Source organism: Chlorocebus sabaeus, chromosome 3 (assembly GCF_047675955.1).
Source record: "Chlorocebus sabaeus isolate Y175 chromosome 3, mChlSab1.0.hap1, whole genome shotgun sequence".
Classification (NCBI taxonomy): Eukaryota; Metazoa; Chordata; class Mammalia; order Primates; family Cercopithecidae; genus Chlorocebus; species Chlorocebus sabaeus.
In genome coordinates this window covers 21,901,577-21,924,987 of record NC_132906.1, presented here as the reverse complement: position 1 = coordinate 21,924,987, position 23,411 = coordinate 21,901,577, and the positions used below count along the sequence as shown (strand labels likewise).

At 38.4% G+C, this 23,411-nt stretch overlaps 1 protein-coding gene across 5 annotated transcripts in view; it reads left to right on the top strand.

Annotated features, from left to right (window-relative positions):
• The window catches only part of ENOX1 (ecto-NOX disulfide-thiol exchanger 1), a 582,538-nt gene that overhangs the window by 217,096 nt on the left and 342,031 nt on the right, over positions 1 to 23,411 (top strand). Inside the window, exons 3-4 of one of the 5 annotated variants that reach the window (XM_037986745.2) lie at positions 17,001 to 17,076; positions 19,582 to 19,688. The exons of the other annotated variants lie outside the window; for them this stretch is intronic. The gene's annotated coding sequence lies outside the window, so the exon portion shown is untranslated. The remainder of the gene's footprint in view (positions 1 to 17,000; positions 17,077 to 19,581; positions 19,689 to 23,411) is intronic. 5 annotated transcript variants of the gene reach the window in all.

Here is a 23,411-nt window from a genome sequence, read left to right as displayed (position 1 = left end):
GGGTTTGAATCTTTAAGGAATGTTAGCCATGTTTATATTGAATGGAGATTATGGAATGAAACACATGTAGCCCTCCATGGGTGTCTGGGTAACATAGTTGCAGTGCTGTGTTGCCAGCTTACATCTGTGAATTCATCTTAATGGCAGAGCATGAGAACACACACATTTCTTCATTCTTGCAGTGACAGCCATTGCATTTTATTCATGCTCATGTCACCTCCTCTCTTTAACATGAATGCATGTATGATAGTGAGTCTTGGATGCATCTAAAGGTAAAATCAAACAAGCTCCAGAGAATTCATAAACACTATTTCCATGGTACAGACAAATAACTCTCTTAATATCGAGGCATGGGATTGGAGAAAGAAATGGGAATAAGGGCGTGTGGGTTCTAATTTCTGAGTGCCTTCTTGGTTGCAGACACTCAGAAGGGTGCCAATTCAGAGAAATAAATCAGTCCTGTGAAAGGAGAAGTCACTGAGATAAGAAAAATGAATAGCATGAGGATGTGAGGCGGTGACATTCAGTGAGTCCTTGTCAGCGGCAGTCATTAGCATGCAAGCCTGCTATTAGTTTTCCATGCTTTATGTGATTTCCTTGACCAAGCAGGGAGCCTTTGGAACACTAGTAGCAGTTAATATCACACAAGTTATTGTTTCTTTCTGGAATGCCTTATATTTTTAGTGCCAATGAGATCCTTCACTGTCCCTATGAGCCTCTAAAAATTTAAAGAGAATCAAAGAATGCATAATTTATATATGTCCCAGAGGTAATGAAGTGACTCAATGATATGTATGAGGAGATGATTTTAAATTCCACGTCTTATGCAAGAGGTGATTTTTATGTGAAAATGGCAAGAACTGGCCTCAGGGATAACCAGATCATTATCCCTCTAACAGCAGGGATAGATTCCAGGAGGATTACAGCTGAAAGCTGTGGTGGCTCAGCTATGCCCTTGCAAATCACAGTTGCCACAATGGAACACATAACAAGTGATGCACTGCACAGAATACACTTTCCTTCCACCTTTGGAGAGCACCCGCTGGAGACCTTGTGTGTCTCAAAAGGCAGAAGAGCGGTGATTTTCTGTGAAAGAACTCTGTGCAAGACTGAGTGAGATTTCTGTTTAATAGAAGACAAAATTGCTTTCTCCACTTTGGTCTGAGAAACGTTCACTGACGAATCAGCTGAAATCCATTAGTGTTGAAGACATGAGTGCCATGACTCCCCTGGATCATCATTGTTTTCATTGAGCTGTGAGCCTGGAAACCGTCTTCACCTAAGTAAGCCTCTTGGTCTGTGGAATGTTGGAATTGGAAATGTCTTAGTGCTTCCAACAGGCAAGAGAGCAAAATAATATTCCACCGTCCTCAGCTTAGTTCAGGGTCTCTGTTTTGTTATTTGAGCCAAACAATTCCTAGCATTTGCTTTTAGGCATTTTGTGGCCTATTCATTTTTTCTCCTGGAAAATTTAGGTGCAAAGGTACAAAATCTTATAATCTAATGAGGGAAGGGGCTTATGTGAGCACGGAAGGGCTGGTGAATTGGGGAGAACTTTTTTCCAGCCTGATTCAGTATTTTGCTTTTTGTTTATCTCTATGTATTATAATGTATATGTGTGTGTGTGTATATATATATTTTTGTTTATATATAGCAACCTTCATTTTTGTCTCAGAAAATGCTCGTGATAAGTAAGCTGCCCTCGAATCTCTTAATTTTTCTTCAGCCTAAGAGACCTTTCTGCTCACTCCTCTGGTGACTGCCCACTCCTGCTTTGAATCCTCCCTTACCTTTTGCCTGAGATTGTCTGACTCCTTGCCTGCCCCCACACCCTCCCACTGTGCCACCCGCCCCACCCCACCACTTGTCTGATATGCACACATACACAATAGCAAACAAATGTGTAGAGATTGCTGGGAGGGACTTAAAGATTATCCACTTCAGCCCCTTCATCTCACAGATGAGGAATTGGAGGTCTTATATTTCTCTTACTTTTAAACGATCTCCTTGAAGTGTAATTTTAAGGTTTGATTTTTGTTTGTTTTTTGAGACAGAGTTTCATTCTTGTTGCCCAGGCTGGAGTGCAGTGGCATGATCTCAGCTCACTTCAACTTCTGCCTCCAGGGTTCAAACGATTCTCCTGCCTCAGCCTCCCGAGTAGCTGGGATTACAGGCGTGCACCACCACACCTGGCTAATTTTTTTTTTTTTTTTTAAGTAGGGACGGGGTTTCTCCATGTTGGTCAGGCTGGTCTCGAACTCCTGATCTCAGGTGATCTGCCTGCCTCGGCCTCCCAAAGTGCTGGGATTATAGGCATGAGCCACTGTGGCCAGCCTAATTTTAAGGTTTTAAGGCAATGATAATTAAGCACGGATTCCCACCTTGAGTTCACATCTAGTTGAGAAGCAAACATGAGAGTGAGACAAATGGAGTGTATACCATGAGCTTTATTACTAACATGACTGAATTGTAGAATGTGAGTTATATCTGTGATCACATGGACTTAATACAGCACCCTTCAATGTAAACTGAGCCCCCAGTTACAGGCATTGGTAGACAGCCAGCATCCTCCCCTGCTGTGGCAGGTGGCTTAAAGCATAACAGAATAGGAGATTCTGTGCGTCTTATGAATTCAAGGGAGGAAGATGGTGAGCTAGACAAGTTCAATTTCTTCTCCCAAACTCAAAAATCAGATAAATTATTCCTTCCTAAGAGAAGTGAATGAGAAGCCAGAGACTGTATCTTCTGGTGGAGTTGATGTTCTTTCCCCTTTATAGAAACATGAGGAGTGAGGGAATAGGCATTTATCAACAAAAGGTATTATGGAACCATTTGTCTAGGGACATCTTGCCTAAAATATATAATATGTGAAATGTTGTCGTGCAAACAGTAGAATCCCTCCTGCTTTGCCCATTAGCTAATTCGTTCTCACCACACTTTTCCATCCCTCTTCCCCTCCACTTCCCACCCAGATGGCCACTGAGGGCTTCCTGCTTAAGCCATAGTTTCTGTAATGAGTCTGGATGAAAGGCACTCATTCACTCCGACTGACTGCAGTCTGTTCTACCCTGGGCTTTTCCTCTACTGAAATTGCTCTCAATGATGTCTTGCTTTGCCCTGCACACCCCTTTCTTCATATTAGAAAATTAATCTCATCCATTTAGTTTTCATCCCACTTAACCATTATGAGATGCTAACATCATCGATACCCCTTCTTATTTTACATTTTAATGTCCTTGGCCTCTGAGGTCCTCTAGGTTCTTCCTTATCATTCTTCCCAGTCTTCATCTATCCACATGTTCTTCATTGGCTCCTAACTTTGGGGCCAAACTTTTAGTGATCTACAGGGTTCCTGCCACTTTTTCTAGTCTTTCATTAGGTTCTCTATATGCATCTATGGCTTCCGCTACTACCTATGTGTTGCTGACTCTCAGATGACCATCTACAGCTCCAACCCCCTTTCCCAACTCTAAGCCCAGATTTCCCAACTCTCTAATTTCTTCTGTGGCACATCTAACTGGAACTTTGAAACATGAATATCTCCAAATGAAACAAATGGCATCTCACAATGCAATCTGCTCCTGTTTTTCATTTTCCTTTCTTGGATAATATCATCATTATTCCCTTTTTCTCCCAAATGGAAAATCTCAAAGGTATCCTCAGTTATATTCAATGTGTCCTAAACTGTGCTGGGTGCTAAGAAAACAGAAAATTAAGACAAAGTTCCTCTCTCAACCAGTTCACAGATATTCATTTAAACTAACAAAGCACATGATTCGTGCAACTATAGAAATATTTGTGGGAACGGTGCAGAGCTAACCCAGAGAAGGGAATGATTAACTTTTTCCAGGGTATGGTGTGGGATGATTATGAACCGGGTTTTCAAAACCAAATCAGAGTTTGTCAAGCAGACAAAAAAGCAAAAACACCACGTGAAGAGAAGTAGAACTTTAGAAACATCATGGTGTAGTGAGGAAGCTTTAAAAGGCTCGTTCTTGGAGAATGAGGATTGGTTGTATGAAGCCAAGCAAAACAGCAGGGACCAGATGGAGAAAGACAGTTGTTTTTTTTTTTTTTCCAATCACCAAGGAGCTTGCCCTTTATATTCTAAGGAAAATATTTTAATAAAGGATGAGTTGTCGTCTCAATCTGCCTCTTCATGCAGTAATGCCAGAGGACTCTTCCTCTTCTGAGAACGTCACTAGGAGTCTCTTTTATCTTAATCTATGGGCTACAGTGAAGTCAAAGGTTTCAAGAAGAGAACCCAGGTCTGTGAGCCATAGCAAAGAGCCTGAGATATTGATGCAAAGGAACAGAATGCAGAGAATAACCAGCAAATTGATTAATGAAAGTGCCCTAGTTCTATCTATCTGTCTATCTCTACTTACCCACCTACCTACCATCCATTCACCTCTCTGTCTAATTTATCTATCTATCTGTCCACCCTAGGTGGTTTTTATATGCTTGTGTGGTATACTTCCTAAGAGAGCCTTATGAGAATAAGGAACCAGGGATGGAAAAAGCAACCATATTCCAAATTAGAAAGGTCATTTTTATATCAGTGTAGCTTGGAAAGAGGCGAGGAAGGGCTAGTGAGGTGTTTCAGATGAAAGGTAAGTGAGTGGATGGCTGCATTTCTATCTAAGGGCATATAGCCATTGATTGTCTTATTTCCTATGTTTTTAAAGCTTCTTTTCCAAAGAGACCTCAGCCATTCTGCATAAAGCCAAAGTTTCAACAAACTTTTTTTTTTTTTTATTACCTACACATGCTGCAAGCCCTCGGGATCTGACACACCTATACCTGTAGCTAGCAGACATCATGAAATCACTAGGTTGTACTTTCTCACCATGCTCAGCCTCAGAATTCTGCTCAAATCAGACCCCTAAGACAGCCACTAGTAATAGATAAAAATTGGCTTTTGAAATGAAATCTGTGTGCCTTCTTCTGTTTAGTCTCATAGAATGAGTTTCAAATGTGGGGATGAAAATAATAATTATACTAATAGACCCAAATCAACAAATTAGTGTAGGAACTTGAATTTTGGCAGACCCAGAAAAAAAAACTCTGGAGTTTTAGGACCCGCTCTAGATAAAAGAATGGCTGAAGCTGGAATTGGTAACTGTGCTAGGGGTGCCTCATTCAAGGTTATTTCTTTTTTGCATTGCTCTGCCTCCTCTCAACTTGTGATCTGGCTTAACCCCTAGCAGCTCAAGTGGAGTGGGCCACTTTATCAAAATGTATCTTGGAGGAGGTAGTCATCACCACACTAGTTTAGATAAGGTATTATTTTCTCACACTTAATGACAGAAAAGACCAGAGGAGTCTCTGTTTTTCTTCACAGGGCACCCTGACATGGCTGCTGAAGACAATTCTTCTTTGGCAAAAGCTGGAATTTTAAGTCAGATACTGTGTGTTCTCAGTGTGTGCCACTCTCTGTGGGCAATTTGTCTTGTGCCTGTCAGGTGCTCAAGAGGTTTTATGCAAAAGGAAGGGGAAAAAAGTTTTCTGGATTAGCCTTTTCAGGCAAAGCATTTATCTGACATCTTCTCTCAAAATATTGTTGCTGTAGTTATATACTATCCTATGTAACTCAAGTTTATAAATACTAGTGCCACTTGTCAAAGAATTGAAAAAAGTATTACTCTATCACAAAGAACGATTTGTCACCTAGGGATTTTTTGCATTATGCTTGGAAAGTTTAGAGATCAGTATTTTTGTAGTATGGGAGCATTTCTGTGTTTTTTAGAGACGCAAAGTAAACATCTATAAATGTCATAAAGCTTTAAAACTCAAACAAGCTGTAGTCTCATTAAAGAGCAGTCTGGCTGGAATTCACAAATCTAAATCTCCTGCCATAAAATTTATTGTAAACAAGAAACCAGGAAAAGCCATGTATGCAATTCAATAAATATCAAGCTCTGGGTTTCTAGCTTGTTAAATGCAAAGATATTTGAAGTTACATAATCATATCCTGACTCATGTTATCAGGATTTACAAATCTACTTTATAGATTCTGTTTCTCTTCCTTGCAGACTATGGGAATAGAGTAGACATGTAGATTAAGCACTGATCCCTCATCTACAAAGTATTCATCTCTCTGTGCCTTGGTTCCTTTCCTCTAAATTATGAACATTTATGATTCTCTTTCTCCTATTTTTCATAAATATAAGATTAATTAGTTAATTATCGAGCCACATGTAGACAGGGATGAAATGAACTTTTACAGTTAAGTTAATCATTTCAGGCAGTTAATTTATTTTTTTAAAAAAGTGCCTCTTGGTAAGCAGTTTATTTCCTGGATATGATTTGTCCCATTTTAAAGCATATTAAACATTGAAAATTATTATAACAGGACTAGATAAAAGGGAGAGTGATAGAACTCACTGGGCTGAAGATCACATTTTAAAAATAATAACATAGGTAAATTAGATAAAAAACAAATACTCGGAAAAAGCACATGGTACTGATTTGCATTAACACATGTATTTTGATAACCATTCAAAGTATAATGAATATGTCTTCAGACTGACCTTCCTGTTAAGGATTTGGTTATGTTGTTTTTACCCTAACTTCCAGTCCATGAATTATGCTATCAGGTTTTAGTTGTATACATATTTTCCTCCATCTGCTATGGTGAGTTAAAAAACAAAAAGACCTTGGAGAGACCAATGAGGAATTGGCATGGAGATACTTTGTTCAAATAATGAATAAACAAATTGATTTCTTGGATGGAATAGCATTTTCCATTGGCTGTCTCTTCCTCTGGGAGGGCTCGTTGTTCTGCTCATTCTTATTTTGATGGTCTGGACCTGGTCACTGAAAAAATAAGAATTGATGGGGTTTTAGCCATAAGAATTGCCATGATAAACTAACTCCAAAAATAATAATGTCATACCCTTAAATTTGATGGTAGTTTTTAATTCACAAAGCATTTTCACACGTATGAACATTGAAACTTATTTAGAATATAATTCAGTAAATTATTAAATTTTTCAAAGATCTATACCTTTTCTTCTGAGAGTGGAGAGAGTATCTTATTATTAATCTCTCAAATGATACTAGATAACATTTAGTACAATTAACTCAAGGTTCTTAGCTTTTAGTCTTTGCTCTATTTTTTTCAGAAATAATTCTTTCCCAAATAACCAGTGTTCCTTCTGTATTGCTGCAGATATAAGTATTTTTTAAAATAACATTCCAACAGAAGATAGATATGCTATTGCCACTGAAAATAACAATTTGTATATTCCAAACTCAGAAATAAAATATATTTATGGCCCTGGGTGTTCATCTTCCTTAGAAATACTAGTACACTAGAATATATATGGTATAATAAGTATAAAATTCATTGATCTATGCATTGATGGGTTGCATTAAAATTACTATACTTGCATTATCAAAATACCTGTAATTTGTCACCAAGTTCATTGATTGTGAGATAATCATACTTTTCAAGAAAGCAATATGACCGCATAGAGAAATGTAGTCTTATTATTGCAAGAATAAAAAAAAAATCGTGTCAAATACAAACTGGCATATTAATTCATGCTAATAAATAACAAATGGGAAAAAATGTAAACACTAACATCCCCAGAGCAACTTACTTATATTCAACATTTGTATAAGAAAGCATAATTTTAGTAGCAAAAACATTTAGTTGAAACTTGGCTCAGGAAAACATGCATTTCTTAAATTTCCTTTTCTTAATTATCATCAGTCACAAGTTATTTTGCTACTACAACCCACATGGTGATTACGAGGATCAAGAATTTAAAAATGAGGCCAAACAAATAGAAAAATCTTGTTAAAAACTGTCATAATCAGTGAGATTCATTTTCTGTCCATCAATGGATCTATTTTATTTTTCAGAATGATCCCAAGGGATGTTTACTAGGATGGCCTAGTGGGGTTTTTGCTTGCTTGTTTTTTAACATAAATCTTAAAAGATCAGTGATGCACTAGCAACTGTCCTAGTTCTCCTGGTCTTGATTTACACATAGCTCACCCTTGGATTTCCTGCTGTTCCTGATTTTGTCCAAACTGCTAATTTGGAAGCTCACAGACAAACTAAGGAAACAAAAGGCAAGAATCTTCCCTCATCTAAATAAATTAACTAAACTTAACTGAAATTCTGCCAAATGGATTGAAATCCCCTACTTTCTAAAGAGCGTCTTTGTGGGTACTGGTGCTGTGACCACCCTGGTTATCCTTCCCTCCCCTAGTCCTTTCCCTTTCCTCACATCAGGCTCTTGATCCCAAGGCTTCCTCCTGGATCCATGAGAGAGAGCCCCAGGCCACGGGAGCATCTGAGGAACTCAACACCATGCATTTTGTGTCCAGAGCTGAGGAGCTGCTAAAACTCTGGCAGTCAACAGAAGGAAGGGAGAGATGGGTGCTTGATGTTCAAAATTGGAATTCAAAATTTCTTTTTGCTTAGGACCCTGGCACTTGACTCCAGCCTCACTGCCCTTTCTTTTGTTCTGTGAACACATCAAACTCTTTCCAGCCATAATGTCTTGGTTCTTGCTGTCGCCTCTGCCAGGGACTTCCTGACACTTATCTTCTGCTTCATCATTCAGCTGTCAACTCAGATGTCACTTCCTCAAAGGGGCCTTCCACCCCATGACAGCACCTGCTTTTATTTGCTTTATTACACTCTCCACTGTCTGAAGTCATCTTAATCTTACTCATCTGTTTATTTTTATGCTCTGTGTCCATTGCTACTCCCCTTCCCCACCCTAAAATAGAAGCCTCACAAGAGTAAAGACCTTGTTTCTCTTTGTTCACTTCTTTTTTAGGAGAGGGATGGACTGGTGGTAGACATTCAGCAGATGCTTATTGAGTGAAGAAATGAATGGGACTGATGATAGCATCATATCATTACTCTGCCTTCGCATTTGTAGTCAGGGGCTGCACGGACCAGCCTGGAAAGTCCTCCATCCTGGACATCAGTACTTCTGTGGGAAAGGTGTTTCTTTTTTAAAATATTTGCTATAAAGATTAACATTTGAAATACTACTCTGATAACAGCTGATTCAGTTTATTAATTGAGAGCAAAGAATAAGTAAGTATTTTCATTTAAATAGACAGAGTTTGAGATGTTGGCAATCTGCATTTTTAAAGTAATCCCTTCCTACTATCCAGTCGCAGTCTTTCACTGCACTCCCACTAGTTTATTCATTGTCCCTGAGGTAACAGTGTTTTTGTAAGGCTCTTCTCTTTTAGAATACACACAATACTTGATTTTCTTTATTTTAGGCCTCCTCCTCAAATCCTGTCTATTCCTTTGCATTTCTTTTTTCTTTTCTGTTTATTATAATTTTTTTATTTTGAATTTTTGTATGTACCTAGTGTACATATTTATGGGGTACATGAGATATTTTGATACAGGCATGCGGTGCATAGTAATCACAGCAGGGTAGGTGGGGTGTCTATCACCTCAAGCATTTATCCTTTGTGTTACAATCTAATTATAGTCTTTAATTATTTTAAAATGTACAATAAATTATTGTTGACTGGAATCACCCTGTGGTGCTATCAAATACTAGATCTTATTCATTCTTTCTAACTACATTTTTGTACCCCTTGACCATGCGCATTCTCACTACCCATGCCACACTACCCTTCCCAGCCTCTGGTAACCATCCTTCTGCTCTCTCTCTCCATGAGTTCAATTGTTTTGATTTTTAGATCCCACAAATAAGTGAGAACTTATTTTCTCATTAGAGAAAAGAACTAAAGAGATCTCATTAGAACTCATTATGTTCAGTGAAATAAGCTAGGAACAGAAAGACCTCTAGTTCCATCCATGTTGTTGCAAATGACAGGATCTCATTCTTTTTATGGCTGAATAGTACTCCATAGTGTATATATACCCCATTTTCTTTATCCATTCATCTGTTGGTGGACACTTAGGTTACTTCCCAAAGTGGCTATTGTGTATAGTGCTGCAGTAAACATGAGAGTGCAGATATCTCTTCGAAATACTGATTTCCAATGTCCTGGAGAGTCTCCCCAAGGTTTTTTTGTAGCAGTTTCATAGTTTGAGGTCTTAGACTAAGTCTTAATCCTTTTTGATTTGATGTTTGTATATGGTGAGAGAGAGGGGTCTAGTTTCGTTCTTCTGCATATACAATTTTTCCAGCACCATACATTGAAGAGACTTTTTTCCCCAATGTATGTTCTTGGTACTTTTGTCAAAAATGAGTTCACTGTAAATATATGGATTTGTTTCTGGGTTCCCTGTTCTGTTCCATTGGTCTATGTGTCTGTTTTTATGCCAGTGTCATGCTGTTTTGGTTACCATAGCTCTGTAGTATAACTTGAAGTCAGATAATGTGATTCTTCCAGTTGCTTTTGCTCATGATAGTTTTGTCTATTCTGGGTTTTTTGTGGTTCCATATAAATTTTAGGATTTTTTTCTGTTTCTGTGAAGAATGTAATTGGCATTTTGAAAGGGATTATATTGACTCTGTAGAATGCTTTGGGTAATATGGCTATTTTAACAATATTCATTCTTCTAATCCATGAACATGGAATATCTTTTCACTTTTTGTGACCTCTTCAATTTCATTCATTAATGTTTTATAGTTTTCATTGTAGAAATCTTTCACTTCTTGAATTCATTTTGTTGGTATTTTGTTAAGGATTTTTGCATCAATATTGATCAGGGATGTTGGTCTGTAGTTTTTTATTTTATTTTATTTTTTAATGAGTCTTTGTCTGGTCTTGGTATCAGGGTAATACTGGCATTGTAGAATGAGTTTGGAAGTATTCTCTCCTCCATTTCTCCCCAGAATAGTTTAAATAGAAGTAGCATTCTTCTTTAAATGTTTGGGAGAATTCAGCAGTGAAGCTCTCAGGTCCTGGGCTTTTCTTTACTGAGAGACCTTTTATTATGGCTCCAATCTCATTACTTGTTATTTGTCTTTTGAGGTTTTGGGTTTCTTCATGGTTCAATATTGGTAGACTCTATGTGTCTTTATCCATTTCTTTTAAGTTTCCCAATGTGTTGGCATACAGTGGCTCATAGTAGCCTCTAACAGTCCTTTGCCTCCTTTTTCTTCTGATTTTATTTATCTGGGTCTTTCCCTGTTTTCTCAATTAATCTAGGTAAAGGTTTGTCAATTTTGTTTAACTTTTCAAAAAACCAACTTTTCATTTCATCAGTCATTTCTATTGTCTTCATTTTAATTTCATTTATTTCTGCTCTGGTCTCTATTATTTATTCTGTTCTACTAATTTTGTGTTAGGTTTGCTCTTGCTTTTCTAGCTAACTAAGATGCATTGCTAGGTTTTTTCTTTGAAGTTATTCTTCTCTTATAATGTAGCTATAAACTTCCCTCTTCTAACTCTTTCTCTGTAACCCATAGGTTTTGAAATGTTGTGTTTCTATTATCATTTGTTTCAAGAAATTTTTTGATTTCCTTCTCAGTCTTTTCTTTGACCCTCTAGTTATTCAGAAGCATATCATTTAATTTCCATGCATTTGTATACTTTCCAAAATTCCTCTTGTTGTTGGTTTCTAGTTTTGTTCCACTGCAGTCAGATAAGATACTTGATATGATTTCATTTTAAAAAAATTTTCCAGACTTGTTTTGTGGCTTACCATATGGTCTGTCTGTGAGAATGATCCATGTGCTGAGGAGTAGAGTATATATTTTGCAGCCATTGGACAAAACGTTCTGGAATTATCTATGATGTCCATTTAGTCTGTACCACAGATTAAATCTGATGTTTCTTTGTTGATTTTCTGTCTCGATGATCTGTCTAATGCTGAAAGTGGGGTGTTGAAGTCCCCAGTGATTATTGTATTGTGGTCTGTCTGTCTCTTTAGCTCTAGTAACATTTGCTTTATATATCTGGGTGCTCCAGTGTTATATTTAAAATTGTTATATCCTCTTGCTGAATTGACCCATGGATCATTCTATAATGAAGTTCTTTGTCTCCATTTATAGTTTTTGTCTTGAAATCTGTTTTGTCTGATATCACCATAGCTACTTCTGTTCTTTTTTTGGATTCCATGGGCATGGAGTATCTTTTCCAGTTCTTTATTTTCAATCTGTGTGTGTCTTTATAGGTGGAGCATGTTTCTTGTAGGCAGCAGATCATTGGGGCTTGTTTCTTGTTTAGTTTAGTTTTGTTTTATCTATTCAACCACTCTGTGCCTTTTGATTGGAGAGGTTAGTTCGTTTACATTCAGTGTTATTATTGATAAGTAAGGACTTACTCCTGCCATTTTGGTACTTGTTTTCTGGTTGTTCTGTGGTCTTCTCTTCCTTCTTTCCTGTGTTCCTTTTAATGAAGGTGATTTTTTTTCTGGTATGTTTTGATTTCTTGCTTTTTATTTTTTATGTATCAATTGTATGTTTTTTGATTTGAGGTTACCATGTGGCTTGCAAATATCTTATAACCCAATTAGTAAAAAGTAACAACTCAAGAGAAGAAAACAAATAGAGAATATGAATGGGCTATTCAAAGAAAAATATAACAGCCAAACAAAGTTGGCCTCATTAATGATGGCAAAAATGAAAATAAGAGTATTTTTCAGTTGTCCATTGGACACAATTTAAACAGTTGATACTATCTAGGGGTGGTAAGAAATTGTTACTCTGTTGGAAGGAGTGTAGCTTGGAATAATAATTTTTGGAGAAGTTTTAGTTCTATCTATACAAGTTAGAAAGTTATAACTGTAAGAAGGCATATTGCATATTTTTAATTGTTAAAACTCAGAAGTAACCTAAAAGCATACCAACAGGAATATAGGTATTATAGCATACCTGTTCAATAGTACACAAAATAGCCATTAAAAAGAACAAACCAATCTATGTCAATGATACAGAACAATGTTGCATGAATATTATATATGGTTGAGCACTTTTTAATAAAATAGCAAATGTTTCCATATTTTAGGCCTGTACCAGCAAATACACACATGTGTAAATATGCAGATATATATGCTTGTATATGTGTGGGCTGCACATGAAACTTTTATGGTTATTATCTCTAGCAAGTGGGACTGTGGTTGGAGGGAAGCCAACATTTCTTGCTTAGTTTATTGAACTACTTGAAAGTTTTAATCATACCTTACTTTTAAGGAAAAGCCCTAGAGTATATTAAAACATTTTACTAGAGGAGTTTGTGTTTTAGTCTTTTCCAAAAGTTACTTAGCCCCCCAAAATAGATATTTTTCCACAAGGTCCATGCTCTTAGCATGTTATAATTTCTGTTGGAATGCAAGTTGTATTATAAACACATCTTGCTAACTTTCTTCAGGATGCCAACTCCCAGTATTGTTTTGTATGGCACCTTTCCTACTGTCTTATCTTTTGCAGCTGAGTTGATGGAAAAAACATTCCACATATTCTCTGCAGTTTCAGGTCTTGTTCTGTTGTTCACAGTTTTGGATGGCTATACCTTGGGATAATTTATGCATACTTCAATAACAATAAAATAAGCATTTTTAAATAAGTACTTCTTTTCAGAAGTCGTCTAATCAGCCTGAGAGACAGTAAGGCCTAAATCTGCAGTTTGGGAATTGGGGTCCATAGACTTAGTTTTAAGTCCCTCTGATTCCCATATTGTTTTCCACGTCATACAGAAAAGTAAGGTTGTACATGGAATACTGAATTCCTGTGCAGTTTATAAAGTGACAGAGGATAAAAATAGTTCTAACTAAAGAAGATGGCTTAGCACTGAAAAGAAAAAAAGTATAAAGACACCAAAGAAGTATGCATGTGTTTGGAGGAGCCATTTATTGTGAAGCATTTTGTGAATAAGCCCCTTGCATATTTGAGGAGTCAGCAGGCCATCGGGCTGTCTAACTCTAAATGCTGTTCGCCTGCTTCCTTGTACAGGCACAGCTGAATTCTAGTCAGATTTGCCAGCAGGCCAGATGTGTGTGAGTTTGCCAGATTTAGCTGATTGAATACTGCCGTGAACTGAGAAGGTCTTTAGTAACATATTTTTACTCTGTTTGTGTCATCCTTTTTGTTATGGAAGCCAAGTGGTTTGCAGAGAAGAGAGGTGAGGAATTGGGAGATTGAGGAAAACGGAAAACTTTCCTCATATTGTTTTGTCCTCATTAACAGGATGAAGTGTGGCAGGGGATGCAAGTAGAGGATTCAGTGACAGAAAATACATGCTCTTATCAGAAAGATATTTCAGTCCCAAAGATTATGTTGGCCAGCCTATAAAAGGAAATCTGCTACTTTATAAAACAAATCCAGTTGCTTTTTAATAAAACTCTACTTCTCTTTAGTCCCTGTATCTTTCATTGATTTCTCATCTATAATTCACCATAAGGATCCATTTTCCCTTTACCTGGAAGAGTGAAAAAAGGAAGAAAACAAATGAATCATCCAGTCTGTTTAATGTCGAAATGCAGAAGTGCCTCCTTGTCACCCAGGCAAAAATAAATGAAAGCCTGCCAGAGCAACTAAGGGAAATAGTGACTAATTCACAGTGATCAGGGTTAGACATGCTAGACTTTTGCTGAGGCCAACACAAACCAGACCCATCCTAGAAACATCCTGGCTCATTCAGAGTGTTCTGCTGGAGTCTTAGTCCAACCTGATAGCCCATCCAGTCTTGCTTTGCCTTAAGGAAGTGAACAACCAGCTAATTGTTTTCAAATTAACTGCTGCTTGAATAAGGACACCCAGAGGAATAGTTCAGACTGGAGACTGCAAAATTCTTCCAGCCAGTGAAGCCCCAACAGCAACACAACAGCTGATGGCCATTCTGCTGAAAAACTGACAGTAATCAGAAAGGTGCTTACTGGGGACCAGAAGGGACAGCTGCTGACTAGCAGCCAGTTGCCTAGTAAAGATGTGTCCTGCTCTTCCCAGTGGTACCAGAATCAGCAGATGCTGCCTTCTTGACAACTCAGCACCAGGTTGGTTTCCCAGCTCTCAGAATGACCCCAGAAGCAGCCTTCCAAGTAGCATGTACTCCTGGTGCAGCGCTCATGGACGGGACCCCTCTGAGTCTTCTTGTGATTTCCCTCAGTGGGACACTGGGCCTAGATTTGCTTAAACTTCTTAAGACAAGACATAGTATGAGTGTGGGAGAATAGCAGTTGCAGTAAGTAGTACACACCCTGTCAGCTGTGATCTCCGAACCAACAAATCTTCCTGTATCTTTTTTTCTCATCATTATTGGGGGTTTTTTGTACTTATAACCACAAAATGAATTTTTTAAAAATTTAAAACTTCTGTTAGGGACAAGATCTCACTGTGTCACCCAGTCTGAAGGGCAGTGGCATGATCATAGCTCACTGCAACCTCGAATGCCTGGGCTCAAACGATCCTCCTGCCTCAGCCTCCTGAGTAGCTGGAACTATGGGTATGCAGCATGCAAAACGAATCTCCTGTTTTCAGCTCAACTTCTTATGCGGTTTCGAACCTGGCTGGTGAAGTGGGAGTGGGGTGCTATTTCTAGCCCAGAATGAGGCTCCTGAACCAGCAAGACACCAGGTTCCATTTAGAACAGGAAGATCAGTCAAAGCCACCCTGCCTTTCTCATTTTTTTTTCTCTTTTTATCTCATTTCTGCCTTTCTTGCCTCTCCCAAGCAGGAGCTCCTCCCTTAGGCACTCATCCCTGTTCCTTTGGGAATTTTCTGCTAAAAGAACCATCCTCCCAGTGCCCCTTTCCTGAAATTGTGTCTTGTCCCTGGGTCTTCTGAAACCCCTTTTCTATAAGAAACAGGCTTCCTGATAGCCTCAGACCGCTTTATGGAAACCCCTACCACCTTCTGGCCATAAATGAAATCTGCTTCTTCTAGAGAAGATATTTCTTTCTATACAATTTTGACTCCCCAAATGGTCTTGGACTTGGACATGGCATCAGAATTCTCCTGAGTCTCTATTTCTCTCCCATCTGAAGTAAAAACTTTCCTACCTTAAGATATGCAGTCCAGCCACTGTCTTTCCTGGGTGATGGGGTGCGACTTTTCTGTCTGGACCCACCATTCATCTGTATTGTGAACTCTCCTGCTTCGCACTGTGCTGTGTGCTTGCACTGGCTTGTCCTGGCTTTTTCTACTGATTGAGGTGTGTGGCCTTTTCTTTTTCACTTGTTCAAATTCTGTATAGCTCAGGTCTTTCACCCTCTCCCCTAGTCCCTTCCCTGGTAACCCCTGCTAATAGAGGTTTCTTTATAAAAGCTTACTGTAGCCCTTCTTTGGCACGTAACCATATATGGCACTTGTGACAATCAACCTTTATATAATTTACATCTTCTAATGTTATCTAACTTTTTAAGTATTGGGTGACTTACGTACCCACTTAGATGGTCAGACTCTTTTGAGAATAGAACCTTCTGGGAACTTTCTTTGATATAATTATCATCAAGCCCAAGCATGATACTCAAGTGTCTGATAGATAATTGTGGAATGCAAGAAATAATTAATTAATCATGAATGAATGTTTCAAGATGTAGGGAAACCCTGCTTTCTTTTGTTTCTGATTTGCCAGTTATGACCTATGTAAATAAATTTCCTAATGTGACCTCTTAGTTCTCAGCTTCAACTTGCTATGAGGTTGAGAGCTCTACAGTGGAGTAATTTGAGCTTGTAAGAAAAAAAAAACTATTTTTAATTAAACAGTATGACTACAAAGCAAAAGCTGTGGTGAAGTCAAAATAGTGTCTATATTCACTATCATCCCTATAAGTGAGGAAATACAGCATCCTTAAGGGAAAGCCTAATGTTCTGTAATATTAATCTCTGCAAAATGTTTCTTTTGTCTTTTGCTACATATTAGAAAAGAGAAATAATTAGTTCTTGAGTTAAAAAAAAAAAAAAACTGGACAAGTTAGCCTAGTAACTTCTTTTAATTGCTTGCTTGTTTTCCTGGAAGCATCAAAGAGAATGGGAGCGATTAAAGATTTAGAAAAATACAATTATTTACGCCCCATGTTACAGTGAGAGCTCACCATGGGATACTTTTAGCTATACATTGAACATTCATTGGTATCAAAGCTCTTTTCATTTTAGGAAGCCATTCCCAAAGGAGAGCAATTTAAGTAAGGGGAGATTTGAGAAGATTGAGAACTGTTAAATGTGGGAGGAGGTAAGTTATAATGGCCAAACCTTCCTCTACTTTGATTTCTCTGCTCTGTGCTGTCTCTAAAAAGCAGTATGTCATCCCTAGCTGCAGTGGAGCAGATTCTTACATATTTACCATTTGCGAATTATGAATGTGCAACCCAGAGAAGAGCAGTGTTCTTTGTCTTTCTGCTTTTCTCCCTTCACTAATGATTCAAAACTCTTAGCACATCCAGGATCTGGAGTCTCCTTTTGTAGCTTGTCATTTCCGTTGTACATGAATTGGGTCCTTGTAATTTAAATGGAGTTTTATTTTCCAATTTGGAAGCTTCCACATAGGTAGACTGAGGTTTTCTTCATCCTCTGTTGGGGCTTTGATGTAATGATTTATTAAGGTACTAGCAGAGATATTGATCCTGCTAATAGCTTCTGCCTTGCTACGTAATGTTTTATATTTTACTCAGCTGAAAGACCATATTCCCCTTTTCCTCATCTGATTGACCATAAATGCTTTGGCCTTTCCTCAGCAATTATCTCACTTACTAAAGCAGTGGCTAAAAGTCAAGTATTTATAGACTAATTAGTGAAGTCAACATGTCTAAATAGAGTACTTCACATAATACCAAAAAGTATTGTACAGTACTGTGAAATTAGCAAAGTTTGCTAGAAGGCAAAAAAGCGAGGGTTGAGAACACAGATGGTTGAGGACACATATACGGCTGATGCTAGTTGTCTTTGCATGATTATTAAGACACAGCTAAGGTGATGTTGTAATGATAGCACTTTTCCTCTGTAGCTTCTCTCCTTAATCCTAACGGATTTTTACTCATGAAAGCTTTGGGGTATTCACAAATTCGGAATTTGTTTCCAAATTTTTTTTATGCTTTACTATTTTGGGGTACCAGTAGACAGGAAGATATTATTTGACACTTGAGCTATTAGAAAGACAGGATAAGAATGCAAGAATCACTTTGTTTTTTTTAAAGCTACTTTGTATTTTTAGAATGTCTTTAAAGTGTTAATTCTTGTCCAAGATATAATTAGTTCAGTTTTGAAAACAAGAAACCATTGCTGATGTAAGAGTATGTTGGGCTAGAGGTCAAACAACATGGTTGGGGGCAGGCACTGTGGCTCACACTTGTAATCGCAATACTTTGGGAGGCTGAAGCAGGTGGATTGCTTGAGCCCAGGAGTTTTGAGACCAGACTCCTGGGCAATGTGGTGAAACTCCATCCTGCAAAAATACGAAAATTAGTTGGGTGTGGTGGTGTGCACCTGTGGTCCCAGCTACTCAGAAGGCTATGGGAGGATTGCTTGTGCCCAGGCGGTCAAGGCTGCAGTGAGCCAAGATGGTGCCACTGCACTCTAGCCTGGGTGACAGAGTGAGACCCTGTCTCAAAAATAAAATCAAAACCTGGCTGGAGTCCTAGCTTTGAAACCAGTTACCATATGTTTTTGTACTGGCTACACAAGCCCTCTGGGCATCACTTTTCTCGTTTTGGAACTAGAGATACAAAAAAATTACAAAAATCAAAGGAGATAATGAATGCCCAAGTACTTTGTAAATTGTATAGCACTATACAGATCTAACCATGTTTTTAAATCGTTTGCATTTACATAAAGGGCAGCAAAGGATTCCTTTCAAGGTAAATGTACGGCGGAAATAGAATTTTAGCCCAGACTGCTGTTAAGTCTCCAATGTGGCTCCCTATTTTTGCCATAGTTGTTCCTTCTAATTCAGTGTGTACATGGATTCTCATGTCTACCTGCCTTTTGCATTCCATATGATTTGGGAGGGATGGAAAATCTCTTTGGAATCTCCAAAGATGATGGAATTTCTTTGGAAGTAACAAGGAATATCTCCTTATCTAGGATCCACCTGTAATTATTTATATTTTCCCCAAGTAGCATTAGTGCCCTTAGAAAGATACTTTGTGATTTCTCAGCCAGGCGCAGTGGCTCATGCCTGTAATCCCAGCACTTTGGGAGACCAAGGTGTGTGGATCCCTTAAACTCAGGTGTTCGAGACCAGCCTGACCAACATGGCAAAACACCGTCTCTACTAAAAATACAAAACTTAGCCGGGTTTGGTGACAGCGTGTCTGTAACCCCAGCTCCTTGGGAGGCTGAAGCAGCAGGAGAATCGCTTGAACCTCGGAGGCGGAGGCTGCAGTAAGCAGTAAGCGGAGATCACACTGCCACATTCCAGCCTGGGCAACAGGAGTGAAATTCCCTCTTAAAAGCAGAAAGAAAGAGAGAGAGAGAGAGAGAGAGAGACAGAAAAAGAAAGAAAGAGAAAGAAAGAAGGGAAGAAAGGAAGAAAGAAAGGAAGGAAGAAAGAAAGAAAGAAGGAAAGAAAGAAAGAACTTTATTTCTCAAAATACTCAGACTAGAATGGAAAACAACAACAGTCAATTCTCCAACATATCTACCTTAAGTAAACATCACTGTGTGCCTGATTTATATCATGCTTTTTGTTTGTTCATTATCCTGTACTTCCTTTAATCCCTCTACTTGTCATTATCTGCAGGAACTAACAATTTGCAGAACCAGAAACCAAAGCAAAACTGAATCGTACAAATGACATCAAAAAGGGATAAGGCAGATATATTTAAGTGAGTCAGTTTTAAAGAAGCGGTGAGTACTTTGACACCAGTAAAATCTAAACTTTTTCTTTGGGCCTTCATTGTCAGAGCAACCAAGTGTCAAGCCCAGTCTGTCTTATGGGATAGTGTTTTTTTTTTTTCTTGTTTGTTTTGTTTGGAAAATTAAAATAGCGAAATGGTGATGATCCTACATTCACTGTTAACTTTAGTTATTACTTATTTATCGACTACTCAATGCAAGATTTCCCAATTCAGCACATATGAATTGGTGTTATGACATAGCTACATAAACCTACATCAAAAAATAGCATTCATGTTCCATTTTGTTGCTATATTTCACTTTTGTGTGCCGTTACCACCTCCTGGTGCCTCCTCACGCCTGTCTTTAGGTACCAGTGGTATCTCTAGGTTGCCTCTGACTGTTCAGATTTCCCAACCCCCATCTCCACCCCCCATATTTCTCCATACAGAATATTCCAGGCTCCAAAATTACCTCCTCTTCCTCTTCAATATTATTACAAACTCCCATTTTTTTTTATTATGACTAGTTCCATTAGGAAGGAGCAATATCCTTAAATTAATTGGTAATAAGATATCTGTGACCCGTGAAGCTCCTCCCTAATTCTCCTAGGGATGAATTTTCACTTTAACAGAAAATGATAAGATATACTATTTGCTTGGATAAGCAATCATTTGTTCCTTCATTAGCTCAACAAATAACTGATTGCCTAGTCTCACCTTCATGTATTAAGACAGGCAGAGGACTACAAGATTAGGTACTTCTTTTTGGGGAGTCAGTCCTGGACCTCAGTTAATGACCCAGGCAAAACCATTCATGTCAGGCTGATTTTGGTCCTACTGTGTATACCCAGGAGTGCCTACCATGTAGGCAGCAGCAATTTCAGAACAAATGAGAGGAGGAAGAACAGTTGCAGAGATGAGAGGGGACGCAAGCTGGGGCACGGAGATGCAGAGAAATAAAAAGAGAGGAGAATGTATAGCCAGAAGAGTTGAATTACTTAACCAGCAAGGTTTCTTCTGACCCTGAGATTCTGTGTAAATGAGAAAGAAGAAGGGAGGGAATAAGCTAAGGAATGAAAGGGGTATGAGGAGAGATCTAGGAATATACTAAAAGGCTGCTTTTTTTTTTTTTAGTTAGGAGCCTCTGGGTTAATAAATACCTTATGAAGTACTGTTTACCTCCTAGAGCAGAGGTGAGCCCTTTTCTATGGCTTCTAGGAATTTCAAAAATCAATTGGTGGGTGGCCTCCCTGGCATGCTCCTTTCATGACATCAGAGAATGTCTCCCATAGTGAAGTTGAAGCTGTCAATGAATATTTTGGTGTTTTATTTTTAAGCATCTTGTTTTCTTAAGTCAGGGCCCTCAAAGAGGGTTGGTAAGAGATCAGAAACCTCTCAGAGTGACAGGGCTATAGGTCCTTGCTTCTTTCTGCAGAGGTTGGAGTTGACTTAGACATCAGGCTATCAGGTAGAGACCAGGTCAGTCGTCCAGCAGGACATTAAAATACAGAGAAGCTAAGAGCAAAACCCAGTTCCTTATAAAACCAGTGTTTTCTAAACTAAAGAAGCAAATGGAGAAAAATTAAGGCCTGTGTGAAGATTATTTAAATCATTTCATTAAGCTTACTACGTACCCTTTAAGTCAAAACAACCTCATCTTGTCTGAGTTGGTGTGTGGACATAGTTGTGCTGGGCACATCCTCTCCTGCACTGGCTGGGTGTGCTGTAGAAGAGGAGAGGTGTAAGGAACAGCTAGAACAGCTCTGTGGGCAATTGTGCCATCATGATTGGGTGCAATTTAAATTGATACTAAGATACCAAATGTTCTTTTGCTTTTCAGTCATCATATTATCAAATGTAATAATTGTTGCAGCTTATGAAACCCATGACTATCAAATTTGACTAAATTATAATGTACCTTTTAAGATAAATGTTTTTGCTATACAAAAATGTTTTTATCTTAAAAGGTAAAAAAATGGGTCAGTAGTTTCCTGAAGCAGAAATATTCTGCATAATTTTTATTTTTTTCTCTCTTTATTATATAATATTTTTATTCCAATAGCTTTTGGGCCAACAGCACCTCAAAAAGATAATACATCATGATCAAATTGGTTTCATCCCAGGGATGCAGGGATCATTTAACATGTATAAGTCAATAGATGTGATACATCACATAAATAGAATTAAAAAGAAAGGCCACGTAATTTTTAGAAAATAAATTATCCCCTGAACTTGATCTAATTGCTTCATTTTGAAGTCTCACCGTGGACAAATGTAAACTATGTTCTGTGTTAGGTATGCTATACTTGTAAAAGTATTTGAGAAAGCATATCTTGAAATAGCATCTGTAATTTTTATTTTATTTAAAAATCCCAGTGAAATGAAGTTTAGGATTGTGTGTCTTTTTAAGAGTTATGCAAAATTTCTTTAAAAAAAGCTCGTCTCTTGGGTATGATAATATTTGTAGGATGCTACTGGGAAAAAGCACAATGACACCAGGGTTTTGCTCTCTAAATATGGGTTACTTATGGTCTAAACTCTTAAACAATTAAGAGGCAGCGTGTTTTGTAATGTGAACTCCTTTCCTTAATAACATAAACTACTGATCTAAATTGCTATTGTAATGTCACAAAAAGCTCCTTGGCTAGAGAGGATTGATTCTTTCACACAATACAAAGTACAACTTCATTTCTATGTCCACATACCCTGAAGATAGGTCTTAGAAACTTTGTAAGGAGGAGGAGAGTTTTTGTAGTTTTTGAGCACATTATCATGGGAAAATTACTTAACCCCTTTGAGGCACTGTTTTCTCACCTATAAATTTGGGCCAGTAATAATTTAACCCTCTCAGAGTTTTTGTGATAACTGACTGAGGCACTGAGCAGTGCAGTCACATCTTATCTCAAGCAAGGATTAGATGAATAGTCAAGTAGAAGATGAGAAACATGTGTGGGCAAAACTATTCTTGAAATGTGCCTAATTTTTTATAAAGAACAGCAAATGTGGTTCTCTGCCTACTTGTACCATCTCTTGGGATGTCCTCACAGTGCATGTCTCTCCAGTATGACACCCAACTGCTGATGGACACTGGAGGAAGACGCCATGTTGAATGAGCAATAGTGTATTGTGGGGCTCCACCTGTGTGTAGGATACCCAGCACCATGCCTCGCACGACTCATATTAGTTTGCCTTCCTTTATTAATATTAGTTCATTTTCTCCTGTACCCTAAAGCAGGGGTCCCCAGCACCAAGGCCTTGAACCAATACCAGTTTGTGGCCTCTTAGGAACAAGGCTACACAGCAGGAGGTGAGAGGCAGGCGAGTGAGCATTACCGCCTGAGCTCCACCTCCTCTCAGATCACCAAAGGCATTAGATTCTCATAGGGGCGAGAACCCTACTGTGGGGTGTGCTTGTGAGGGATCCAGGTTGCGCACTCCTTATGAGATTCTAATGCCTTGTGATCTGAGGTAGAACAGTTTCATCCCAAAACCATCCCCCCGCTGCTATCCGTGGAAAAATTGTCATCCACAAAACTGGTCCCCGGTGCCAAAAAGGTTGGGGACCACTGTCTTAGAGCCTTGATATTAGTCTCTCCTGAACCGTTGGGACCTGAATGTAGAATTCAGTACAGCTTTTAACACCTTGATCACAGGAGACCAACTTGAAGTGGGTGATTCTGAAACCAGACATGTTGGAACTGGGTTCTTGTAGGATACACCTCATTTTCATTGG